The sequence below is a fragment of the Lolium perenne genome, chromosome 6, assembly GCF_019359855.2.
Source record: "Lolium perenne isolate Kyuss_39 chromosome 6, Kyuss_2.0, whole genome shotgun sequence".
In the NCBI taxonomy this organism is placed as follows: domain Eukaryota; kingdom Viridiplantae; phylum Streptophyta; class Magnoliopsida; order Poales; family Poaceae; genus Lolium; species Lolium perenne.
In genome coordinates, this window is record NC_067249.2 from 51,783,796 (window position 1) to 51,792,908 (window position 9,113).

At 42.4% G+C, this 9,113-nt stretch overlaps 1 long non-coding RNA gene across 1 annotated transcript; it reads right to left on the minus strand.

Moving 5' to 3' along the window:
* Positions 1-1,521: 1,521 nt before the first annotated feature.
* LOC127307970 (uncharacterized) lies at positions 1,522-3,062 on the minus strand. Its single transcript, XR_007856107.2, has 2 exons — positions 2,225-3,062; positions 1,522-1,897 (listed from the first exon to the last, which is right to left on the minus strand). It is a non-coding gene; the product is annotated as an uncharacterized lncRNA (long non-coding RNA).
* Positions 3,063-9,113: the final 6,051 nt, after the last annotated feature.

Below are 9,113 nucleotides of genomic sequence, written 5' to 3' on the forward strand. Positions count from 1 at the left end.
ATAAATAGCATGTTGGGTGAACAAATTACAGTTGGGCAATTGACAAATAAAGAAGGCATAACAATGCACATACATATATCATGATGAGTACTATGAGATTTAATCAGGGCATTACGACAAAGTACATAGACCGCTATCCAGCATGCATCTATGCCTAAAAAGTCCACTTTCAGGTTATCATCCGAACCCCTTCCGGTATTAAGTTGCAAGCAACAGACAATTGCATTAAGTATGGTGCGTAATGTAATCAACACAAATATCCTTAGACATAGCATCAATGTTTTATCCCTAGTGGCAACAGCACATCCACAACCTTAGAACTTTCTGTCACTGTCCCAGATTTAATGGAGGCATGAACCCACTATCGAGCATAAATACTCCCTCTTGGAGTCACAAGTATCAACTTGGCCAGAGCCTCTACTAGCAACGGAGAGCATGCAAGAACATAAACAACATATATGATAGATTGATAATCAACTTGACATAGTATTCAATATCCATCGGATCCCAACAAACACAATATGTAGGATTACAAATAAACGATCTTGATCATGATAGGCAGCTCACAAGATCGAACATGATAGCACAATGAGGAGAAGACGACCATCTAGCTACTACTATGGACCCATGGTCCAGGGGTGAACTACTCACACATCAATCCGGAGGCAATCATGGCGATGAAGAGTCCTCCGGGAGATGATTCCCCTCTCCGGCAGGGTGCCGGAGGCGATCTCCTGAATCCCCCGAGATGGGATTGGCGGCGGCTGCGTCTCTGGAAGGTTTTCCGTATCGTGGCTCTCGGTACTGGGGGTTTCGCGACGAAGACTTTAACTAGGCGGAAGGGCAGGTCAGGGGGCCACACGAGGGCCCCACACAACAGGCCGGCGTGGCCAAGGCCCAGGCCGCGCCGCCCTAGTGTGTCGCCGCCTCGTGGCCCCACTTCGTTTTCTCTTCGGACTTCTGGAAGCTTCGTGGAAAAATAGGACCCTGGGCGTTGATTTCGTCCAATTCCGAGAATATTTCCTTACTAGGATTTCTGAAACCAAAAACAGCAGAAAACAGCAACTGGCTCTTCGGCATCTCGTCAATAGGTTAGTGCTGGAAAATGCATAAATATGACATATAATGTGTATAAAACATGTGAGTATCATCATAAAAGTAGCATGGAGCATAAGAAATTATAGATACGTTTGAGACGTATCACTTCACTCCAGAGAAATTTAGGCACATTCATGGTGAACATTAAGGCCCGAGCAACCTCCAGTATGTGATGATTTTTCCTTTCAGCCACACCATTCTGTTGAGGTGTATCTGGACATGATGTTTGATGCAAGATTCCCTGCTCAGACATGAAAGCACCAAATATTTTGTTAACATATTCCGTACCATTGTCAGTGCGAATAGCTTGTATTTGTACATTGAACTGATTCTGCACAAGAGCATAGAATTTTTTGAAACACAAGAACACTTCATCCTTGTGTCGCATGAGGTAGATCCAAGTCATCCGTGAGTAACAGTCAATAAAGGTTACAAAATACTTTGCGCCACTTATAGATACCACTGGACATGTCCATACATCAGAATGAACCAACACAAACGGAGAGATACTTCTGATCCCCTTACTCACATAAGAGGTTCTAGTATGTTTGGCATACTCACAAGCATCACACTTGAGCTTGCTTCTGTCAACACCCCTCATTAAATCAGGAAATATTTGATACATTTTGTCAAAAGAGACATGTCCCATTCGACAGTGATGGATTAGAGCTCTAGTCTCCTTGTCTTCAGTGACAACCACTAGTCCTTGATTCCCATCCTCGCTTGGCACGCTGCGGTCCATGTACCACAGTCCGCTATGCCTGGTCCCAGTCCCAAGCTTCCTGCTCGTCACCCTCTCCTGTATCGAGCACATATATCTGTTAATGGTCACTTGACAGTCAATCTGATCAACCAGTGCACTGAGAGACACTAAGTTCACAGGAAAGGCAGGCACATATAACACCGATGATAGTTCAATAACAGGATTACATTTAACTGTCCCAACTCCTCTAATAGGTTGTGCTGTGCCATCTGATGTATGTATAGTTTCCTGATGTGTAGGAGAATATTGAATATAGGACTCAAATTCCTTCAGATTTCCAGTAACATGTTTAACATGCCCCTGAGTCTAATACCCAGCCTCTATTAATTGAATGTGCTGCTACTGATGCATTTTTAGTATTACCTTTATTGGTGTCGACAAAGTTGGCGAAGTTGCCAAAGCTTGAAGTAGTAGCTTCTGATCCCTCTCTAGGCTCTCTGGTTACAGGTTGTTTGCCTTCACTTGATGCAGCCATATTTGCCCTATGAGCCCCTTCTCCATGCCAAGGACCAGCAACCCGGCCAGCCACGGCCACCTCTGTTGTTGTTGCCAACCCAACCACGACCACCTCTGTGGTTGTAACCGCCACCTCTGTAGTTGTATCCTCTTCCTCTTCCCCTTATTGATGAAGTACAGAATCTGCTCAAGTGCCCTGATTCTCCACAGGTAAAACAGTCTCTTGTTTCATTCCTTGTTGTCATTGCAAAGGCAGATTGCAGAGACTGTTCGCTGCGTCCAGCAGATTTTAGACGGACCTCCTCTTGTGACATGGCTGAGATAGCTTCATCAAGGGAAGGAAGCTTGGGCTGGTGCAGTAAGGTAGCACGTCTGCTCTCAAAATAGGAGTTCAGCCCCTTCAGAAACTTCATCACACGGCGGCGTTCCACATATTGTTTAACAGTCACCACACACTCTGAATGAGGAAGCTCTAGGGGATCACAGTGATCCAAATCAGACCAGAGACGCTGCAACTCAGCCACATACACCATCAGGTCCTTCTCACCTTGACGCAAATCGTGCACAGCATCCTCAATCTACGCCATCAGCATCAGATTTCCCTTTCCCGAGTACATTTTCGACAAAGTACTCCAAACCTCCGCAGCATTTGGAAGCCCCTCAGCTGAAGCAACAATACAGGGGGTCAAAGAGTTCAGCAGCCAAGCAAAAATCAAGGAGTCTGTCGCACTCCATTTCTTCCAGTCTGCACACTGATACGTCTCAAACGTATCCATAATTTCTTATGTTCCATGCTACTTTTATGATGATACTCACGTGTTTTATACACATTATATGTCATTATTATGCATTTTCCGGCACTAACCTATTGACGAGATGCCGAAGAGCCGATTCTTTGTTTCTGCTGTTTTTGGTTTCAGAAATCCTAGTAAGGAAATATTCTCGGAATTGGACGAAATCAACGCCCAGGGGCTTATTTTTCCACGAAGCTTCCAGAAGACCGAGGGAGAAACGAAGTGGGGCCACGGGGCGCCGCCACACTAGGGCGACGCGGCCTAAGGGGGGCCCGTGCGGCCCTAGCGTGTGGGGCCCCCGTGACTCCTCCGACTCCGCCCTTCCGCCTACTTAAAGCCTTCGTCGCGAAACCCAAACCTTCCAGAGACGCCGCCGCCGCCAATCCCATCTCGGGGGATTCAGGAGATCGCCTCCGGCACCCTGCCGGAGAGGGGAATCATCTCCCGGAGGGCTCTTCATCGCCATGATCGCCTCCGGATCGATGTGTGAGTAGTTCACCCCTGGACTATGGGTCCATAGCAGTAGCTAGATGGTTGTCTTCTCCTCATTGTGCTATCATGTTAGATCTTGTGAGCTGCCTATCATGATCAAGATCATCTATTTGTAATGCTACATGTTGTGTTTGTTGGGATCCGATGAATATTGAATACTATGTCAAGTTGATTATCAATCTATCATATATGTTGTTTATGTTCTTGCATGCTCTCCGTTGCTAGTAGAGGCTCTGGCCAAGTTGATACTTGTAACTCCAAGAGGGAGTAATTATGCTCGATAGTGGGTTCATGCCTCCATTGAATCTGGGACAGTGACAGAAAGTTTTAAGGTTGTGGATGTGCTGTTGCCACCAGGGATAAAACATCGATGCTTTGTCTAAGGATATTTGTGTTGATTACATTACGCACCATACTTAATGCAATTGTCTGTTGTTTACAACTTAATACCGGAAGGGGTTTGGATGATAACCTGAAAGTGGACTTTTTAGGCATAGATGCATGCTGGATAGCGGTCTATGTACTTTGTCGTAATGCCCTGATTAAATCTCATAGTACTCATCATGATATATGTATGTGCATTGTTATGCCTTCTTTATTTGTCAATTACCCAACTGTAATTCGTTCACCCAACATGCTATTTATCTTATGGGAGAGACACCACTAGTGAACTGTGGACCCCGGTCCATTCTTTACATCTGAAATACAATCTACTGCAATTGTTCTTTACTGTTCTTCGCAAACAAACATCATCTTTCACACTATACATCTAATCCTTTGTTTACAGCAAGCCGGTGAGATTGACAACCTCACTGTTACGTTGGGGCAAAGTACTTTGATTGTGTTGTGCAGGTTCCACGTTAGCGCCGGAATCCCTGGTGTTGCGTGATGTCTACTTTCCCCCTCCTTTCCTGTAGACAGTGTTGGGCCTCCAAGAGCAGAGGTTTGTAGAACAGCAGCAAGTTTTCCCTTAAGTGGATCACCCAAGGTTTATCGAACTCAGGGAGGAAGAGGTCAAAGATATCCCTCTCATGCAACCCTGCAACCACAAAGCAAGAAGTCTCTTGTGTCCCCAACACACCAAATAGGTGCACTAGTTCGGCGAAGAGATAGTGAAATACAGGTGGTATGAATAAGTATGAGCAGTAGCAACGGTGCCAGAAAATAGCTCGCTGGCGTGTAGTCGATGGTGGTAGAATTGCAGTAGTAGTAACACAGTGAAACAGTAAACAAGCAGTAGTAACGCAGCAGTATTTAGGAACAAGGCCTAGGGATTACACTTTCACTAGTGGACACTCTCAACATTGATCACATAACAGAATAGATAAATGCATACTCTACACTTTTGTTGGATGATGAACACATTGCGTAGGATTACACGAACCCTCAATGCCGGAGTTAACAAGCTCCACAATAATGCTCATATTTAAGTAACCTTATAGTGTAAGATAGATCAAAAGACTAAACCAAGTACTAGCATAGCATGCACACTGTCACCTTCATGCATATGTAGGAGGAATAGATCACATCAATATTATCATAGCAATAGTTAACTTCGCAATCTACAAGAGATCATGATCATAGCATAAACCAAGTACTAACACGGTGCACACACTGTCACCTTTACACACGTGCAGGAGGAATAGAACTACTTTAATAACTTTGCTAGAGTAGCACATAGATAGTAGTGATACAAAACTCATATGAATCTCAATCATGTAAAGCAGCTCATGAGATTATTGTATTGAGGTACATTGGAGAGAGATGAACCACATAGCTACAGCGAAGCCCTCAGCCTCGGGGGTGAATTACTCCCTCCTCATGGGAGCAGCAGCGGTGATGAAGATGGCGATGGAGATGGCAGCGGTGTCGATGGAGGAGCCTTCCGGGGGCACTTCCCCGCTCCGGCAGGGTGCCGGAACAGAGACTCCTGTCCCCCAGATCTTGGCTTCGCGATGGCGGCGGCGCCCCTGGAGTCTTTCTGGAGTTTCGTCAATTGGTATCGAGGTTTTTAGGTCAGGGGCTTTATATAGGCGAAGAGGCGGCGCCAGGGGGTCGAAGGGCTGGCCAAACCATAGGGCAGCGCGGCCCCCCCTCTGGCCGCGCCAGCCTGTAGTTTGGTGGGCCTGTGGCCCCCCTCTGACCTCTCTGGTGTGTTCTGGATGCTTCCGGGGATTCTAAGATCTTTGGCGTTGATTTCGTCCGATTCCGAGAATATTTCGTTACTAGGATTTCTGAAACCAAAAACAGCAGAAAACAGGAACTGGCACTTCGGCATCTTGTTAATAGGTTAGTTCCAGAAAATGCACGAATATGACATAAAGTGTGCATAAAACATGTAGATAACATCAACAATGTGGCATGGAACATAAGAAATTGTCGATACGTTGGAGACGTATCAGCATCCCCAAGCTTAGTTCTGCTCGTCCCGAGCAGGTAAAACGATAACAAAGATAATTTCTGGAGTGACATGCCATCATAATCTTGATCATACTATTTGTAAAGCATATGTAGTGAATGCAGCAATCCAAGACAATGGTAATGACATGAGTAAACAAATGAATCATAAAGCAAAGACTTTTCATGAATAGCACTTCAAGACAAGCATCAATAAGTCTTGCATAAAAGTTAACTCATAAAGCAATAATTCAAAGTAAAGGCATTGAAGCAACACAAAGGAAGATTAAGTTTCAGCGGTTGCTTTCAACTTATAACATGTATATCTCATGGATAATAGTCAACATAGAGTAATATAATAAGTGCAATAAGCAAGTATGTAAGAATCAATGCACAGTTCACACAAGTGTTTGCTTCTTGAGGTGGAGAGAAATAGGTGAACTGACTCAACAATGAAAGTAAAAGAATGGTCCTCCATAGAGGAAAAACATCGATTGCTATATTTGTGCTAGAGCTTTGATTTTGAAAACATGAAACAATTTTGTCAACGGTAGTAATAAAGCATATGCATCATGTAAATTATATCTTATAAGTTGCAAGCCTCATGCATAGTGTACTAATAGTGCCCGCACCTTGTCCTAATTAGCTTGGACTACCGGATCATCACAATGCACATGTTTTAACCAAGTGTCACAAAGGGGTACCTCTATGCACTTTGTACAAAGGTCTAAGGAGAAAGCTCGCATTGGATTTCTCGCTATTGATTATTCTCAACTTAGACATCCATACCGGGACAACATAGACAACAGATAATGGACTCCTCTTTTATGCATAAGCATGTAACAACAATTAATAATTTTCTCATTTGAGATTGAGGATATATGTCCAAAACTGAAACTTCCACCATGGATCATGGCTTTAGTTAGCGGCCCAATGTTCTTCTCTAACAATATGCATGCTTAACCATAAGGTGGTAGATCGCTCTTACTTCAGACAAGACGAACATGCATAGCAACTCACATGAAATTCAACAAAGAGTAGTTGATGGCGTCCCCAGTGAACATGGTTATCGCCCAACAAGCAACTTAATAAGAGATAAAGTGCATAATTACATATTCAATACCACAATAGTTTTTTAAGCTATTTGTCCCATGAGCTATATATTGCAAAGGTGAATGATGGAATTTTAAAGGTAGCACTCAAGCAATTTACTTCGGAATGGCGGAGAAATACCATGTAGTAGGTAGGTATGGTGGACACAAATGGCATAGTGGTTGGCTCAAGTATTTTGGATGCATGAGAAGTATTCCCTCTCGATACAAGGTTTAGGCTAGCAAGGCTTATTTGAAACAAACACAAGGATGAACCGGTGCAGCAAAACTCACATAAATGACATATTGTAAACATTATAAGACTCTACACCGTCTTCCTTGTTGTTCAAACTCAATACTAGAAATTATCTAGACCTTAGAGAGACCAAATATGCAAACCAAATTTTAGCATGCTCTATGTATTTCTTCATTAATGGGTGCAAAGCATATGATGCAAGAGCTTAAACATGAGCACAACAATTGCCAAGTATCACATTACCCAAGACATTATAGCAAATTACTACATGTATTATTTTCCAATTCCAACCATATAACAATTTAACGAAGAAGAAACTTCGCCATGAATATTATGAGCTAAGAACACATGTGTTCATACGAACCAGCGGAGCGTGTCTCTCTCCCACACAAGCATGATGTAATCCAATTTATTCAAACACAAACAAAAATAAGAAACATACAGACGCTCCAAGCAAAGCACATAAGATGTGACCGAATAAAAATATAGTTTCAAGAGAAGGAACCTGATAATTTGTCGATGAAGAAGGGGATGCCTTGGGCATCCCCAAGCTTAGACGCTTGAGTCTTCTTGAAATATGCAGGGATGAACCACCGGGGCATCCCCAAGCTTAGAGCTTTCACTCTTCTTGATCATAGTATATCATCCTCCTTTCTTGACCCTTGAAAACTTCCTTCACACCAAACTTCTCATAAACTTCATTAGAGGGGTTAGTACATAATCAAAAACTCACATGTTCAGAGGTGACACAATCATTCTTAACACTTCTGGACATTGCTCAAAGCTACTGGAGTTTAATGGAACAAAAAAATCCATCCCACATAGCAAAAGAGGCAATGCGAAATAAAAGGCAGAATCTGTCAAAACAGAACAGTCCGTAAAGACGAATTTCTAATAAATAATTCCGTTGCTCAAATCAGAAAACTCAAAACTAATGAAAGTTGCGTACATATCTGAGGAACACGCACGTAAATTGGCATATTTTTCTGATTTTTCTACAGAGAGAAAATCCCAGATTCGTGACAGATAGAAATCTGTTTCTGTGCAGAAATCCAAATCTAGTATCAACCTTCGATTAGAGGCTTCACTTGGCACAACAAAACACAAAACTAAGATAAGGAGAGGTTGCTACAGTAGTAAACAACTTCCAAGACACAAATATAAAACAAAGTACTGTAGCAAAATAACACATGGGTTATCTCCCAAGAAGTTCTTTTCTTTATAGCCATTAAGATGGGCTCAGCAGTTTTAATGATGCACTCATAAGAAATAGTATTTGAAGCAAAAAGAGAGCATCAAAAGGCAAGTATGAAACAAATTTAAGCCTAACATGCTTCCTATGCATAGGAATCTTGTAAATAAACAAGTTCAAGAAGCATAATGCAACAAGCATAGAAAGATAAAACAAGTATAGCTTCAAAAATTTCAGCACATAGAGAGGTGTTTTAGTAACATGAAAATTTCTACAACCATATTTTCCTCTCTCATAATAACTTTCAGTAGCAACATGAGCAAACTCAACAATATAACTATCACATAAAGCATTCTTATCATGAGTCTCATGCATAAAATTATTACTCTCCACATAAGCATAATCAATTTTATTAGTAATAGTGGGAGCAAATTCAACAAAGTAGCTATCATTATTATTCTCATCAAGTGTTGGAGGCATAGTATAATCACAACAAAATTTACTCTCCATAGTAGGTGGTACCAAAAGACTACTATCATTATAATCATCATAAATAGGAGGCAAAGTATCATCA